Below are 18,906 nucleotides of genomic sequence, written 5' to 3'. Positions count from 1 at the left end.
TTGCCAGGGCCCCTCCTGGGGCCCAGAGCACAAGGCAGAGGCTCTGAAGCTTCATGGTAAAGCCGACACTGGCCACCACCGCAGCTCATGATGTGTGCTGACTGGTTACATGAAAAGGAAACTGCCCGAGAAGCTGGTCACAGTTCCAAGTCCTGTGGATTCTAACCCTTGTGTGTGTCTCCTCTCCATCAATCTGCCTAGGCTTCACAGCCTTCCACATGGCCGTCCTTCTGGCACTCCTGTCCCCTCCCGGAAAGCCTCTAACAGAGCAGCTGCAACAACCCTTGAGGAATGAGAACCTGACCGGGTAAACCCTTCGACGGCCTCCCATGCCATGGGGATAAAATCCAAACCATGGAGCACGTCTTTCTTACCATGGAGCACGTCTTTCTTCCAAGACCAGACACTCTCAGCGCTCAGCCCCTCAGGGGCCACACTTCAGACGAGCCACAGCCTTGCAGGATGCTCTGCCTGGAATCCTCTCCCCATCCCACACTCCAGCCTGCCAAATTCATCCTTGGATATGCGCTTCAATGGCGCTTCTCCTGAGCTTTCCCTGGATCCCGCAAAACGAAAACGAGTCTGGGTCCAGTACCTGCCATGTGCTCCTACTGCACCCTCTACTTGACCCACGAAAGTACTTCTGTCACCTTCTTGCTGTGACACTACTTAACAGTCTGTTTCCCAGCCAGGGTGTTAGGGCCGGAGGGCCCAGTCTACGCTGTATCCCCGGGGCTAGTGAGGTATCAGAGGCACGGTAGGTGCCCCACACCACCAAGCGCTGGGGTGGCACTCTGAGGACGGTCCCATCCCAGTGCTGGTCCTGGGTAACCCAGGACGAGGCTTCCACCCTGGGGGCCAGACACCAGAGCCTGTGCTCTGCCAGAGGCACCAGCAGCGTGCCCACCCGCGCTTGCAGACACGGCACAGAGAGGCCGTTCCTTTCTGCCGCCTCCTATGCACAGGAATCTTGCAGGCGCAGCCAGACCTCAGAGCCCTTCATTTATTATTCATTTATTTCCTTGTAATACCACCGCTGCTGCACTCAAAGGACATGGCCCCGGCACGGGCGTCCCCCCTGCAAGCGAACACAGATTCAACTGAATCACAGCAAATCTTGTCTGAAAGTCTCCAATTATGGACAGCCAAACAAGCCCAGGATGCAAAGAGGCAACCTAGGGTCAAGACGTCTTCTCTCCCATTAGCCATGCTCTTTAAACATCCCAAGCACGCTCACATTTAACATTGCCTTTAAAAAAAATCTTATTTTAGGGCGCCCAGGTGGCTCAGTCAGTTGAGCAACCGATTTCGACTTAGGTCATGACTTTGCAGTTCATAGGTTTCAGCCCGGTTCTCTCTGCCCCTCCCCACGTGTGCTCTGTCTGTCTCTCTCTCTCTAAAAAATGAATTTAAAAAGTTTCAAAAACATTTTTTAATCTTATTTTCATCACAATCCTCTGATGGATGGGACTCAGGGTTTATTGTTCATTTTCCAGGTAAGAAAACTGAAGCTCAAAAAGACAGAGTAACTTGTCCAAGGCTGGAGAACTCCTAAGTGACAGAGCTCATGAGAACCCAGGGGACCATGGGTTCCACAGCCCACGCTCTGTTATACTGTATTCTCCCTTCTAGATTCTAAAGATATTTTTTTAATGTTTATTCTGTGTGTGTGTGTGTGTGTGTGAGAGAGAGAGAGAGAGAGAGAGAGAGAGAGAGAGAGCGCGTGCGCGAGCATGAGCAGGGGAGGAGCAAAGAGAGGGAGACACAGAATCTGAAGCAGGCTCCAGGCTCCGAGCTGTCAGCACAGAGCCCGATGCGGGGCTCAAACTCACAAACCGCGAAATCATGAACTGAGCCAAAGTCGGACGCTCAACAGACTGAGCCACCCAGGCGCCCCGATTCTAAAGATATTTTTAAGAATGATTTTAAAATCTTGAACATATCTGTAAATTAATTTTTATTCCCTGAGACAAACAAGTTTGAAAAATAGGAAGAAAAGCACGAAAGGTAGTTGAGGTTACTCCACACCCTCTGAAGTCAACCACGAGTCTATTACAAGTCACAGCACTCCGGCCACAATGCAATCCTTTCTTAGTCTTCAAGGAAGCCAGCTCCCTGTGACCTCAGAGCCCCTGTACTTGCTTCCCTTCTGCCTGAACCCCCTTGCCCTGGCTTCTCCCCAGCCTTCAGGTCACAGCCGGACCACGGTTCCTTCACAGAGACTTCCTCAAATCCCCTCCCCTGACTCTCTTACACCAACCTATTTCTGACAGCACCCATCCTCACTGTCTTATTAACGTGTTTTCTCGTCTGTTTCTTCCACTAGAAGGTAGGCTTCCTGAAGGCAGGGTCTGGTTTTCTCACCAGTGTATCCCATTCCACAGAACTATGCCTAGCACATACCAGGCACTTAGTGCACTGAATAAAGAAATAAAGCTTATTTGCATCTGACCATTGTCAAAGCTCACAGTAACTCATTTAAAAAAACCAAATTATATACATTAGCCAAGTAACCTTACAATAATCAAATAAATGTAGGACAGATAACAGCCTTCTATTTTTATTCAGGATGAAAATAAGAGCCCCAGAGAAAATAAGTGGCTTGCCCGAAGTCACGCAGCAAGCAGAGATGCGGCTAGGCCTTGAACTCACCAATGATTTGGCTTTCTAATACTGTCAAATTGTATAAGAATCTGCTTAAAATATTTTTCCTTCAGTTCCTTCCCACTGCCTCAAAGATTCTCATAGGTCACTGGGTTGTTTGCTGAGCCCTCTGGCTCTCCCTCCCAAGAGGACAGAGAGGTGCCCATGTCTGCAGCATTTCTTTGAGCTGGCATACTGCAAGGGAGTGTGAACTAACAGGATCTCTAGGGTAATGCTAATCCACAACCCAATGTACCCAGGATCCTGTGCCGAAAAGCTGATGGGCACATAAATCAGGTTTTCTAGGACTCAGCAAAGGCAAGCATGCAAGTATCCAAGAACTCATCTGTATCCCAGAGAGCTAAAAGGTGTGCAGAGGCAGAGAATGCCAGCAGTAAGCCTCCTACCAAACCCATGATCTAGAAAACATGTGCATGGCCTTGATACAAGGGACCAAGATGCTGCCCCACAATGACCCTGTTCCTCCCCAAAAGCAGGTTCCACTCACATTTTAATATGCTCATGGTAATATCATAAAACCAAAAATGAAATTAATCAAAACCCAAACTTTACAGCTAAGAAAGGGAAAGCCACCTCTCCCTATCCCCATTCCACACACTGGAAATGCTAAGGCTGTTCAGATTCAAAATCAACTAACCTGGCAGTTCTCTGACTTGTGAATTCAATGGACTTGCAGAGATTCCCACCCCCCCCCCAACCCCAACCCACTTTCAAAAAATGTTGGGAAGAGACAGTGTTGTGTACTGTTCACCAACTACACGCAAAACAACAAAGAAGGCAATGTACTATCATTTCACAAAACAAAGGATACAGAAGGACATATTCCATAAAATAAAGGACACTGATAACCAATACCGAGTTGGAAAGACCTCCAGCCAGGATCAGTAACACACCGAGCTTTTTGACAAAACTCATCGCCCTCCCCTCCTTTTCTCTTTCATTTTACCTGGGACTGGTGAACATTTAAACAACTGGAACAAGTCTGTGGACCAGTGAGTAGGAATCACAGCTCCAGTCCAACCCCTTCTACAAATAAGGAAAAGACAACTCTGCAGTTCACAGGGCTGGTTAGTGGCGGGGCCCTCAGGAACTGCAAAGCCCGCCCTGCCTGGTGTCAACCTTGTCTTATCTGTGAAGACACGTGCATAAAAGAGATATCAAATGAGCTTGACTTTATTTATCAAAAGTTTGTATCTATTCTTCCTAGGCTGCCCCAAACCCCAGGGCTAGTCTGGATACCAAAAAGACTGAGAACTGCAATTTGGATTAACTTCAGTCACTTAACTTTGGTTTACCCCAGAAGCAGCTAGAAAGCAGTGCACACAGAGGAGGCACACAGCAGGAAAAGATGCAGGGGGCACACACAGCTTCCCAATGCCTGTGTTTTCTCAGAGGGATCTAGGCAGCCCCATGCAAGAGATGTTTGCAGGTCTAAGAAGCACAGGAATTGTGGGCTTGTTACCTGTTGTTTCTAGCCTCTTCACTCCTAGGAAGCAACTTCTAAGACCATAAACCTGCACCTCAGCAAGTCAGACACAGAGGCCTAAGGTGTGCACCAGGGTCCCCTTATCTGTGCCCTGTGCTGCAAGGCCTAGGAGTTTTCTATTTATGTCCACTTAGGGCTTCTATGGGCAGGTCCAGTCCTGATGTTTTATTTGGCACCAAGGTTTTATTTGAAACTCACAATTCACCCAAACTACTTGACATGGTCTTCAGCATACGGAAGCACTCAATACTTACCTGGACTAAAAAAGAAGGCTAAGACAGATGTTTCACCATCTCAGCAGAGTGTGCCCCTCCGGGCTGTTTGGAGGACACAAAGCATAGTGACCACGGGATTATAGTGTTTAAACCCTGGATCATTCATCAATGGTGAGGTTACACCCAACATAGTCTAGGCAAATTCCTTTGAACTGGGAAATTCTAACAATGTAAACACTGCCTTTCCTCCACTGGACTCTGGGTTCCTTAACGGTGAGACTCCTGTTTCACCCACCTTTGTACCCTCCAAATGTGTCTGGCATGGAGAATGACAAAGTAGGGACTCCACAAATGGCTGCTGAGCTAAAACTGAGTCATTGCAAATTTCTGCTTCCTCGGTGTATCCTGGCATACACTGCCATTCATTCATGCATTTTGTTTATTGAATATTCTTTGTGTCAGGCACTACACTAGAAAACAGGAATACAGTGGGGAGTAAGGTGGTCCTGGTCCCTGATCTCACAGAACTTATATTTTTAGCAGGAGGGATAGATTTTAATCCATCATCAATACAAACAATCATATAGCTTTAAATCAAAAAAATAATCTAAAGGAGAGCTAGAGAATAGTATGAGAGTACATAATAAAGGACAGACTCCAGATGTTGTGGAGTGTAGGCATTTTAATCATACTAAAACAAAACCTCAACTCTGTTGGCATAGATGATTTAGTAAAAGGAAAATGTGTAGAGCCCAGGAATTCATTAGGTGGTTGTAATACCACAGTGTACAGATCAGCAATATAGGAAAAGTAAAAACCTTCATCCCCTGGTTCTCTAGTCTTTACCAACGGAAGCAACAAAAACTGACACGAATGCAATTGATTCCACAGAAGAAACCATTTTTAACAACCGCAACATAAATAGTTTGAGGCTCAGCTTCCATCTCCAGTAGTATGGTGGACTGGATACTCTGACAGAACCACTAACTAAAAGCAACTAGAAAGAGAAAAAAAAGCAACAACAAAAACAAAATTACGTATTTTAAATCAATTAATAAACTTGCAAGAAAGCAAAACATAATCAGAAACAAAAACCAAAATGAAAATAGGAACTCAGAGGTGAATGGACACCTGAAACTACCTTATTTATTTATTTATTTATTTATTTGTGTATGTCTGTCTGTCTGTCTGTCTGAGGGCCTTCACACAACCAGGTTTAATGCAAATGTTGATCTGTGCATCCTCTTAGAACACAGGACACAGGGAACAAAGTCAAAGTCCATGCCAGGTGAGAAGCTTGAAAGAGATCCACTCTACATCACCACTCATGGACAGCTGAGATATCCTTAGTATAAGAACAAGCTAGAAACAAACCAGAAAATTGGCTTAACTTTTGGCAATGAGTAAACTAGGTGGTAGGGAATCTCTCTTGAGAATCTGTTACCACAAGCCACCTCTCATACAGGTTTGTGGTCCCTAATCAGAATACCTAGGAGTCTGAAAAACTTCAAGCTGAGAATTAAGTATAAAGGGGTCCCACTAGGTATGTAGCAGAACCAAATGCCAATCTTTTCTGGAAGAACACTCCTTCACCCAGGCCTCAAAGAACCCCAACAGAAAAGAGTGTCAAGAGATATAAGCAAAACCAAACAAATATATAAAATATATAAAGAAAAGAGGAACCAGAAAAGCAGTGGGGGCGGGGGGGCGGGCAGCAAAACCGGACCCACCAAAAAACCCCTTAAATTACCAGACATGGAATGTGCTTAATCATGCTTTCATAAATAAAAAGGATTAAAAATATTAAAAATAATGAGGCTATGAAAAAGAATGAGCAGATTTTTTAAAAATCCAAATACAACTTTTACAACTCTAACAATAGGAGAAAAAAAAAAAAAAAAACTCAGTGGGAAGGTAAAACAGTAGCCTAACTAGATCTCAAAATGAACTGATGAACTAGAAAGGAATTCTGAGGTAATTATTCAGAAAGCAGCACTGGTAAGGAAGAATAAGGAAGATATGAAAAAAGATAAGAGACATGGGGGCACCTGGGTGGTTCAGTCAGTTGAGCGTCTGACTCTTGATTTCGGCTCAGATTATGATCCCAGAGTTGTGGGATGGAGCCCCATGTAGGGCCCCTCTCCCCCCACCTCTCTTTCTCTCTAAAATAAAAAAGGAATAAAGGGGGAAAAAAAGAAGTTAAGAGACATGGAAAATAGAGTGTAAAGGTCTAAAAAAATGTGTGAAATAGGAAAGGAAAGACAAAATGGGGCAATGGAAATACTAAGGAGGTAAAGACTGAGAAATCTCTTGAAAAGAGATAATAATTGAAGATTCCACAAAGCTAATCCTAATCCACGCAGGATTAAAAAACATATATTAATACCAAAACCAGACAAAGACACTAAAGAAAACTATACACAAATTTCCTCTTCAACACCGATATAAAAATTCTAAATAAAATTTTGGCAAATCAAATCCAACAATACATAAAAAGGATAATAAATCATGACCAGTGGAGTTTATCCTGGGAATACAAAGTTGCTTTAGCATTCAAAATCTATCACTGTAATCCACTATATTAACAAATCAAAAAAGAAATAAATAATTATCTCAATAAATGCAGAAAAAGTTTTTGACAACATCCAACATCTATTCCTAATAAAGACTTTGAAGAAACCAGAAATACAAGGAAACTTTCTCAACCCGATAAAGGACATTTATAACAAAACCTACAGCTAGCATCGCATCTGTCACCATTAAGACTGAATACTTTCATCCTTGGATCAGAAACAGCACAAGGATGCTCTTGCCACCTCTATTCGACAATATACTGGAGGTTCTAGCCAGTGCTATAAGGCAAGGGAAAAAAGTCATCTAGATTGGAAAGAAATAAGTAAAAATGTCTTTATTTGCAAAGGACATGATTGCCTATGTAGAAAATCTAATAGAACCTACAAAAAAGCTACTAGAACTAGTAAATGAGTTTGGCAAGATTACAGGAGACACGATCAATATGCAAATAACTGTATTTCAATATATTAGCAATTAACAACTCCAAACTGAAATTTTCAAAATACCGTTTATGAAATCATTAAAAATGATCAAATCCTTTGGATAACTCTGAAAAAGATGTAAAGACTAAAAACTACAAAACACTGGTAAGATAAACAAAAAACTAAATCAATGAAGCTATACAATCTACATATGTCAAAAGACTATTGTTAAGATGTCTACTCTAAAACTGACCTATGGGCCAATGTAATCCCAATAAAAGTCCCAACAGGTTTTTTCATAGAAATTAGGATTTTAAAACTCATCTGGAAATGCAAAGCACCTAGAATTGCCAAAACAACTTTGGAAAAGAACAAAGTTGGAAAACTAACACCTTATTTCAAGACATATTATAAAGTGACAGTAATCAAGATGGTGTGGTAGTGGCATAAAGAAAAACAATAGATGAATGAAACAGAATAGAGGGTACTGATACAGACCCACACATATATGGGCCACTTATTTTTAACACAAATGCAAAGCAATTAAGTGGAGAAATGACAGTCTACTCAACTAATGATAATGTAACCACTGGATGTCAATATGCAAAAAGATAGGAGGAGGAGAAGGAGAAAGAGAAGGAGAAGGAGGAGGAGGAGGAGGAGGAGAAGAAGAAGAGGAGGAAAAGAAGATCCACATTTTACACTACATATAAAAATTAACTCAAAATGGATCACAGGTCTAATTGTAAAACCAAAAATTATAAAAATTCTAGAAGGAAACAAAGCCACAACAAAAACTTTGTGACCTTGGGTTAGGCAGATTTCTTAGATATGACACCGAAAACATAATCAATATAAGAACAAATTGATAAACCAAACTGAAACAAAATTTATAACTTCTGCTCTTCAAAAGACACTGTTAAGAGAATAAAAAGATAAGCTGCAGAGTGGAATAAATACTCATAAAGGACTTCTTTCCAGAACATAAAGTATGTATCTCATAAAGGACTTCTTTCCAGAACATAAAGAACTCTCAAAATTCAATAACAAGAAGCCAAACAACCCAATTTTTATTTTTATTTTATTTTATTTTATTTTTTATTTTTTATTTTTTTTAACATCTATTTATTTTTGAGACAGAGAGAGACAGAGCATGAACAGGGGAGGGTCAGAGAGAGGGAGATACAGAATCCGAGACAGGCTCCAGGCTCTGAGCTGTCAGCACAGAGCCCGACGCGGGGCTCGAACTCACGGACCGCGAGATCATGACCTGAGCCGAAGTGGGCCGCTTAACCGACTGAGCCACCCAGGTGCCCCAACAACAACCCAATTTTTAAAGAATGGGCAAAAGGTATCAGCAGACACATCATCAAGAAGATATACAGAGGGCAGATAAGTACATTAAAAGATGCTCAACATCACTGGTCACCAGAGAAATACAAATTAAAACCACAATGAGATACCAGCACACACCAATTAGAAAGGCTAAAATTGAAAAGATCGATCATACCAAGTGTTGATGGAACTGAAGAAGAAATGGAAACACTCATACACTGCTGCTGGGAACATAAAATGGTACCACCACAATTTTTAAAAAGTTAAATATACACCTAACATAACCCAGTCATTCCACTCCTATGTATTTGCCCAAGAGAAATGAAAGCATACACCCACACAAAGACTTGTACATTAAAACTCAAAAACTTTGTACTAACCCCAAACTGGAAACAACCCAAATATCTACCAACAGGTAAATAGACAAACAAACAGTGGTATAGTCATATAAAAGAATACTACTGACCATTAAAAAAGGAAGAAACTATTGATAATGCTACAACAAGAATGAATCTCAAAATAATCATGCTCCATGAAAGAAGCCAGACTTTAAAAAGAGTACATACCGTATGACTCCATTTGTGTAAAATTCCAGAAAATACAAACTAGTCTATAGCGATAGGAAATAGATCAGTAGTTGCCTGGGGACTAGAGGAAGGCAGGAGTGACAGGAAGAAGGGGTTATACAATACAAAGGGACACAAGGAAACATTGGGGTATGTTCATTATCTTGACATGACAGTGTCACAGGTATATACAGATGTCAAAAGTTACCAAATTATGTATATGCAATTTACTATATGCCAATTATACGTCAATAAAGCTGCTTTTAAAAATCTACATTATAGTGAAACTGCAGACCAAAAAGAGATAAAATCTTTTTTTTTAAATCTTAAAAGTAGCCAGAGAAAAGACAGATTTAATATAAAAGAATAATCATTATACTACCCCTGACTTCTCAACAGTTATATTAAACCTGGAAGGCAGTAGAATAATGTATTGAATATACTGAAGGTAAAAAACGGTCAAACTGGAATTGTATACCCAGAAAGAACAGGAGCAAAATAAAGATATTCGCAAGCAAAACCTAGAGTTCGCTCTTAAAATACCCTCAAAGAAATGTAAAACAATATGCTTCAGGCAAAAGGAAAGTGATTGCATTCAGAAGGCCTATATAAAACAGTAAGAGTACAGTCTTATGGAATTAAAAATAATAATTAAACATAAGGAACACAGTCAATATCATTACACACAATATCAATGTGATAGTGATATAAGCGGACAGATGGTACGTATACTTGTAGTGATAACATGATGTACAAACCTGTTGAATCACTAAGTTGTGCACCTGAAACATAACATTGTGTGTCAACTATACTCAATAATAGTAATAACAACCACTAAAATACATGACAACAGTAGTGTGAAATCAGAAGAGGGGGTGATCAAAGGTGAGGTGTACTGGCTGGGAGTAGGGTAAGTATATTGATTAATTTTAGATTCAAGAATACACGTTAAATTTTCTTAACTATTCAAAATGTAGAAACAGAATACTGAACTTTTATAGCAGAATAGAGGGAAAAAGCAAAATGAGAAAAAATTCCCAAAGAAGTCAGGAGAGAAGAGGAGGAAGAAACATAAAAACGTGAGACAAAAAGAAATACCTGAAGACAGCAGGAAAAAGCCTCCACTAAAAGGTGAACTTCTGTAGAGGGAGGCTGTTCGATGCTACACACTGTGAGCCTACCATAGCGTCTGGCACATATTTCTACTTTTGATAGATATCAAATGACTGAGTTTGGTAAGTAAATAAATAAACGTTTGGAAGAATGGATGGCATAATAAAAAAAATATATCTGGTCTCTGTCCCAAGTTCCTGGCACAAATCTCTGAAAACCCTTGGAATTTCCAGAGTGGCAGGAGTGCCTTTTGTCATTCATAAGTCAAAGGGAGCCCCTTTTGAGCACAGGTGAGTTTATGCTAATAAGGTGACGGAGGGTGGGACCCCCCCCAGATAGCCTGAGGATGGGGCTGGTCACCAGAAGGGGCAGGGAGCTGGGTTGCAGATTAAGATATACAAAAACTCTTGAATAAAAGGATGTGATGAGCTTCTGGGGTGGTAAACATGAAGGAAGAGTAGAACACCCCAGTCCACTGTGACAGAAGCTCCTGTACTCAGGACCCTTCTGGACCTCTCACCCTATGCACCTCTTCATCTGGCTGTTCACCTGTATCCTTTATAACACCCCTTATAATCAACCGGTAAACATAAGTAAATATTTCTCCAAGTTCTAGCAAATTAATCACACCTGAAGAGGGAGTGGTGGAACCCTCTGATTGATAGCTGGTGATCAGAAACCCAGGTGAACTGGACTTGTGATTGGCATCTGAAATGGGGGCAGTCTTATGGGACTGAGCCCTTAGCCTGTGGGGTCTGATGCTAACTTGAGGCTGACAGTGTCAGAATGGAGTCAAATTTGTAAGACACCCAGTAGCATCCACTGAGAACTGGAGAACTGCTTGATGGTATTGGAAAAAAACCCATCGGGATGGTAAATGAATGAATCTGGTTAGCTGAATGAATAAATGTATGAATAATATAAAACTTCATTTTGGCCAAAAGACTCAGCCTTCTCCAGGCACCACTTCATTTATCAGAATTAGCCAACAAATTACAGACAGGACAAATTGGGTTTCTCTCTTCTCCCTGGCCACTGTCTGGGAGCAATGAAGTATGAGAAATACAGATGGACAAGAAAGGAAGTGACAGAAAGGGGACTGGGTCAAATTAGTCCCAGCTTATGGAAAAGTCGGCAGAATAAAAAATCATGTACAGGAGGTAGCTTCTAGTTTTGAATTATATTATTTATACCCTCCTGTCCATTTCTATGACTAATACCCTAGTTGAGGCCCTTGATACCTATAGTAGCATCACAAGGCCCTCCACTGCCCTTTGTCCCTCTTCTATGTCCTTGTCCATCCAGACTCTATCCCATCACCATACAGAGCCAGCATATCACTTGCCCCCAATCCTCCTTTCTCAGATGTTTCAGTGGGTCCCAACTGCCTCGTGGAATCCAGTTCAAACTTCTCAGCCTGATTTTTGAGGCCCTTGGAGTTGATTTTCAAGACCTTTTCTTGTACCTTTCCCCCTGAAGAATACTGGACTTTGGTCAATAGGTCCCATGACCCTTCTAACCTCTTCTACATCCTTGCTCATGCTGTTCCCTTCAACTGCCATTCCTCTTCTGCCATCTTTGTTACTGAGGTTGTAAACACTCCTCAAGGCCCAACTTGGATGTTAACGCCTCGATGGTGCTTTCTGGTACAGAACTAAAAATAAATTTTTTCACTTCTTGTTCCATAACACTCTGTTTATAACTCTCTTATGATTCTCAACACATCTTAGCTTATGCTCTACCTGGAAGGCAGTTAGTCTAACGGTTAAGTACACGGACTTTGAAGTCAGACAGAAGTGAGATTGAATCCATATCTGCCATATCATAGCTGTATGCTCTGGGGAAGTTACTTAGCTCCTCTAAGCCTCAGTTTCTTCATCTGCAAAATGGGGAAAATCTATATTAGAGGGTTGTTCTGAACATTAAATGAGATCATGCCAATCAAGCATATAGTATACACAGTAATTACTGTCATCAGAATACGTGTATATGCTCACTCTTCCATGGATGTGAGCCCCCTAAGAAGAGTATCCACATCTCATGATGTTTCTACATTTCCTTCCATCTCTTCTAATACCTAGTATGGTGCCGCAGACAGTGCTTTTCTCAAATTACGTAAAATAATTTCTAAACCAAGAGGTAATGTTATAAATACACTCTCAATCATGTTGGTACCAAGTTTGGGTTCTATGGGATTCTTAAGGTTTATTGCATTTGTTCAATATTCAATGGCTTTCATGTCCCTGGAAACCCCATATGCTCCAGATTTTACTAAACAATACTGACACCTTATTAGGAAAACAGCCACGGACTGGGAGAATACATTCCCAAAACATGTATCAGACAAAAGACTTGTATTACAGAATATATTTTTAAAACTCTTAAAATTCCATAAAGACAAACAACCCAAATGAGTGGAAACTGGCAAAAGATTTTAACAGGCACTTCACAAAAGATACAAAATAGCCAACAAACCCATGAAGACAGGTTCTTCGTGACAGCACGCAAATGTCGTGTCAAGAGGCGTGAATATTGCACACCCCACAGAAGAGCTAAAATTGAAGACTGATCATTCCAAGTGTTGTCAAGGACGCTGAGCAACTGGAACTCTCACAGGCTGACGTGGGCACTCAAAGCGATGCAACCACTTTGGAAAACAATTTGGCAGCTTCTTAAAAAATTAAACATACGCCTACCATACCACCTAGCCAATACACTGTTTCTGGAGGTACCTACCCACCCAAGTGAAACAAAACCCCAGACCTGTACACAAATGTTCGTAGCAACTTTATTTGTACGAGCCAAAAGCTAGAAACAACCGAAATGTCCACCAACATGAGAACGGATAAACAAATGACGGAACAGACACATAATGGGAAACTGCTCAACAATAAAATGAAACAAGCTGCTGATACACAGGAGGACATGGAGGAGTCTCAATGATCATCTTGCTTGCTGAAAAAAGCAGGCAAAGAGGAACACACATTGGGTGAAGTTCTATGCAATTTCTAGAAAACACAAGCTCATCTAGAAAGATAGGGGCGCCTGGGTGGCGCAGTCGGTTAAGCGTCCGACTTCAGCCAGGTCACGATCTCGCGGTCCGTGAGTTCGAGCCCCGCGTCAGGCTCTGGGCTGATGGCTCGGAGCCTGGAGCCTGTTTCTGATTCTGTGTCTCCCTCTCTCTCTGCCCCTCCCCCGTTCATGCTCTGTCTCTCTCTGTCCCAAAAATAAATAAAAAACGTTGAAAAAAAAAAAAAAATTAAAAATCTTTAAAAAAAAAAAAAAAAAAAGAAAGATAAAGCAGGTCAGTGACTGCGTGGAGACAGAGGGAAGGACTAGTTACAAAAGGGCACAAAGAGGGGTGCCTGAGTGGCCCAGTCACTTAAGCATCTAACTTCTGCTCAGGTTATGCATGACCTCAGGGTTTGTGAGTTTGAGCCCCGGGTCAGACTCTGTGCTGACAGCTCTGAGCCTGGAGCCTGATTCGGATCTTGTGGACTCCCTCTCTCTCTCCTCTTCCCCCACTGGGGCTCGCGCTCTCTGTCTGTCTGTCTCTCTCTCTCTCTCTCTCTCTTTCAAAAATAAAATAAAAATTAAAAAAATTAAAAAGACAAAAGGGCACAAAGAACCCTCCGGGGGTGATAGAAATGTTTATTATGATTTCGATGGTAGTCTCACAAAGTTTATACATATGTTAAAATGGATTAAGTTACACACTCTCAAAAGTGTGCAATTTATTGTATCTCAAATACCCCTCAACACAGTTGTCTGAAAAATATGTACTTAAAAAAATTTTTTTCCTTATAAAAACCAACCACAAAATAAAACGAGCAGGATGTTCACCGGCAAAGTAAGCAAAACCTAAAGTTGGTCTGAAAGCTGCTCTTGGAAGCATGGCCTCAAGCACAAGGAGCGGCGGGAAGGCCAAGAGGCAGGAAGCTCGGCAGACAGGCCTCAAATCGCAGCAGGGAGCACCATAAATGTGGCTTGGATAGGACCAGTGTTCTGTGGTTGCCTTCGTGGCAAAGCTAATTTACTCAGCGGCTGAGTCCATGGCAATCCAGCACCTGGAGCCTGAGACAGTTGTCAGGTTGCATTCCTGTGGCCTTTTTTCTTTTCCTGTGTGCATTTTCAAAGAGCTTCCTGGGTGCCCATGGAGCCTTCACCCAAGAAGAGAGCTGTAATGGGAGATTTCAGGTATGGCTGGACGTCCCAGATCCTTGGGGAAAAGCAGAGGCAGAGCTTTTGCATGGCTCCAGGCAGGGGTGTGCAGGCTGAGCAGGCACAACCCCGGGGGGTGGGGGGCGCCATTCACAGACACCTCAGTGCAAGAGGTGCTCCAGGAGCAGTGCAGGGAGGGGAAGGAAAAGTGACTCGGGGAGGCCGAATCCCCTGCTCTGGCCCTACCCCCAAGAAATACTGGGCACTCCCAGTGCACCCTTTATCCAACATTATTTTAAAAGAAAAGCTTAAAAATGAAATGTCACTGGAACGAGCAGGGAAGAAATTCGTTTGCCCTCTTCGTTGCCTTAGCCCTCGTCTGCTAGTACCTTGTACTTCCAGGCGTCCTCGTTTCCCCATCTGTTGGGTGGAGAGATAATCCCTACCCTGCCCACCTCACTCATCTCACCCCTGCCTGAAAGCCTGAGGTGCACACAAACCTGAGATTCTTGGAACAGAGGGGTCAGACTGGCAGGCCATGGCCAAGAGCCAGCGGGCACAGATGGCTTTATTTAGCTCACACAATATTTAAAACTCAGGAGAGTCCATATTAAAAAAAAAAATCCAGAAATCTAGAAAACCCAAAGACCTGGCCTAATTGGACCCGCATTCCCAAGCAACAGCTGGAGCTGAGGAAGGAACAAACCCACTTGCCCACAGCCCCAGCCACAGAACCCTTCACTCACTTATGTCACACGCTGGGACCTGTGGGCGTTCGAGTCTGCTCTCAGATCAGTGAGAAGGGCAGTTGGACTTCACCTGGTCCAGACTACCCCTCACCCAGGACACTGGGTGACAGGCCTGTAAGATGGCCCCCACCTTAAACACTTCTCTTGATGAGAAACTCATCCATCACCTTGGAGGATGCTCTTGCTTACACCTTCAAACAGAAGGTCTCTCCCACCCTCAGGCCAGGGTTCCACTTTCCTTTCATGCTCTCTCCCTGCCATTCAAGCCTTTCAGACACAGCCACTGGTCCTTCTATGAAAACCAAACGTCCAGTGTCTTTAGCCCTTCCCTTTAGAAACATTTCCTCATCCCTCAGCATTCCAGCACTTTCCTCTGAGCATGTTCCACTTTATCTCTGCCACATGTGGAGCTGGTGGATCCTTCCTCCCCATTTTGTCCTACTAAGCAGGTCAAATTAATTATGAACACATGTTCCTACATGGTTTCTCTCTGGCAAGCTCTAAAGAGAGGCAGCATCACCGAGTACTATAAGCAACGGTAAATATGTTCTGTCGGGTTTAGTCTCAACATCCTCATACGGATAAAAATAGACCTCGTGGCATCAGGCAGGATAATTCATACTCTCTACAAATCATTTCTGAACCAGAAAAATGAAACATCAGGGATTTCCAACATTGCAAAAAATTACATAAGTCTTGGAGTGAAAGTAATTGTTTTGAATTTTAAAAATAAGTACCCCATATTCTGAGGTTGCATACTTTTTATGGAAAGGAAATGAAAAAATATGCCAAAATTCCCTAGTTCAGACCTCAGGGCAGAACAAAGACAAAAACAAAAATTCTCTCTCCTGTGCTTCCCGTGGGTTTCTTGAAGATCAACATTTCGGGAGTAGAAAAAGCACTGGGCCTTTATTTATTTATTTTTTTTATGTCTTAAAGAAGTGTGTGTATGTGTGTGTGTGTGTATGCATGTGAAAGAAAGGGAGAGAGAGAGAGAGAGAGAGAGAGAGATTGAGATCTACAGAAATCACTTACTATATCTGTCTCTGGATCTAGCTTTCCTGTTTTGTAAAATGCCAGGCTTGAAGGAGATCACTGAGAGGTCCTCAAATCTGCATGAGAACCACTTGGGTGTGCACATGCAGATTCCCTGGCAGACCCACAGAAATTCTGCATCCTGGAGGGTGGGATGAGGCCAGGAAGCTGGTGTCTGACAAGTGCCCAGGCGACTCTGATCCCCCCCAGGCTTCTCATCTAATGATAACATCCCAAGCCATTTCTCCATCCCATTATTTGGCATGCACTCTGTTGGCAGGAGGCGTGCTAGGGCCATGGGGGTATGATGGTAAACCAGTCACACGGGCCTGGGTCTCAAGGATCTCATGCAGGGATGGGAGTGGTAGACAAGGAGAGGTTTCCACGGAAATGGATGTGGATCCTGGGATGTGGCTGGGGCCATAACACCCATAAATGCACAGGCTGCCATGGGAACCCACCCAGACTGAGGAAGGCAGGGTGGTCAGGGAAGGTTTACTGGGGGAGGTGATGTCTCAGCACAGCCTTCAATAGCATGTAGAGGACCTGGCTTTGGAAAGCCCAAACTGGTAGCATGCTCAAGGCCTGAGAACCAGAGCCAGAGTGGATGGGCTCTGGCTTAGACCCGAGGGGACTGGAGGGAGAGCCAGAAATGGACACCGGAGAAGGTGGCAGGGGCCAGGTCATAAGGGCCCAAACAGTGACACCAAGAATTCTGGATTTTAGCCTCAAGGCTACAGGCAGCCATGGAAGGGTTCTAAGCAGGAAAGGAACATGATCAGACTTGTGTTTTAGAAAGATCACCTGGGCTGCTGTGTGCAGAATATGCTGCAAGAAGAAAGCAGGAAGAAGGAAGCAGAATCTGGAATAAACAAGGCTTCTTTCTTGGCTGTGAAGGCTCAGGGCTAGAGGTGGCCAGTGTAGTGAATGTCAGAACAGCTGGGGACCCCAATTCCCAGGGAGAAGCTGAGGCTTTTGACTTCTTATCCCAGGTCCCACTTGTATGATCACTTTTCCTCACTGGAGGAACCCACACTCCACCCACATACCCACCTGCCTAATTCTGTCTGGGCTGCTTGCTTCTCTCACACTCAGAAAGGGAGACAGAACCTGCCAGCTGGTCTTAAGGTATCAAGGAACAAGAGGAAGAAATGGCTCTGAAGAGAAACATCCCTCATGCTTGCCCCTTGGGAATACACATACGCTCTTAGTAATAATTTACCTGTGGCCAGCACACTACAGTTTTCAACACTTTTGATCCCCCCACCTTGCTGGAGGGACTCCCAACACTCCTGGGAAATAGGCACTCCCAATGCAGAGAACAGGCAACTGAGGCCCACAGGGCTTGTGCACCTGGTGCAAGGGTGCAGAGACAGTGGGAAACGGAGCAGAGGCTAGGAATTCATTCCACGGCTCTTTACTGCTATTGATCCCTGAGCCCATGGGGCCTGTAATTAATTAAAATGTCTCTCCTCAACAGTGGAGACCACAAGCTGGAGAATTCGATGAAAATGATCTACCCAGGGTGGAAGTGTTTCATCTTGAAGTCCTCGGAGGGCTTCTGAAATGAGGGGGACTATGAGGTGGGGAGGGGAAGATGCCGCAAGCCTGTGAGGAAATGTCATCTGGGCTGAAAATGCCCACGCCGAGAAGGCTGGCGCCGTGCAGCTCTTGGGCAGTGGGAGTAACCCTGCTCCTGATGGAACAGGGGATGGTGGCTGGGGTGCTGGGGTGCTGGGGTGGGAAGGGAGCCAGGAGGAGGGAGCGGGGCAAACCACACAGAGTGCTCCTTTTCCTCTTCCCCACTCCCGACATGTCTATCTGGGGCCTGTCGGGTCAGTTAAACCGCCCAGCTTACTTGCAGAAGGGAAACCAGCCTCTAGACACTACTATCACCAAAGAATTAATGGCTATTTTTAAGCCCTAACAAAGTGACAGTCTCACAATGAATTTCCAGCAGTTGGTGTATGCGGTTGGTGACCATTCTCTCCGTTTCCCATGTGGGAAAATGAAGGCCCAAGACGGTTAAGTTTCACACAACGATGACAAGTGACACAGTGATTCAAATCTAGGTCTTTCTGACTGCTGAGCCTGTTTTGCTTGAGGTGGGGCTGGTGTTTGAGGGAGAGGCTGCTTCCCCAGATTTATTTTGAATACAGGGAAAGGAGGGATGTGCTCGCTCTGTGTGTATGCGTAGGAACCTTCCCTGATTTTACTGCACTTAGAAGGTAAGGGGCGCCTGGGCGGCTCAGTAGGCTAAGCGTCCAACTCTCGAGTTCAGCTCAGATCATGATCTCATGGTTTGTGAATTTAAGTCCCGCTGATGGGCTCCATGCTGACAGCATGGAACCTGCTTAGGAGTCTCTCTCTCCCCCTCTCTCTCCGCCCTTCCCCAGCTGGTGTGCTCTCACTCTCTCTGCCCCTCAATAAAGAAATAAATAAAACTTTAAAAAAAGAAGAAGAAGAAGGAGGAGGAGGAGGAGGAGGAAGAGACAGCGGCACGGCAAGCTGGAACTCCCTCCATCTCCTTTACTACCTGCCTTCTTGGGATGAGAGAGAAGGGAACATAGCAGCAGACAGGGCTGG

General features: G+C 43.7%; 1 protein-coding gene across 4 annotated transcripts in view; it reads right to left on the bottom strand.

Annotated features, from left to right (window-relative positions):
- GALNT10 (polypeptide N-acetylgalactosaminyltransferase 10) overlaps positions 1–18,906 on the bottom strand; it is a 223,090-nt gene that overhangs the window by 180,237 nt on the left and 23,947 nt on the right. The gene's annotated exons all lie outside the window — the stretch shown is intronic.

Source organism: Neofelis nebulosa, chromosome 1, assembly GCF_028018385.1.
Source record: "Neofelis nebulosa isolate mNeoNeb1 chromosome 1, mNeoNeb1.pri, whole genome shotgun sequence".
Taxonomy (NCBI): Eukaryota; Metazoa; Chordata; class Mammalia; order Carnivora; family Felidae; genus Neofelis; species Neofelis nebulosa.
The sequence above is the reverse complement of the archived record's forward strand: the minus strand, read 5'-3'. Positions and strand labels throughout refer to the sequence as shown.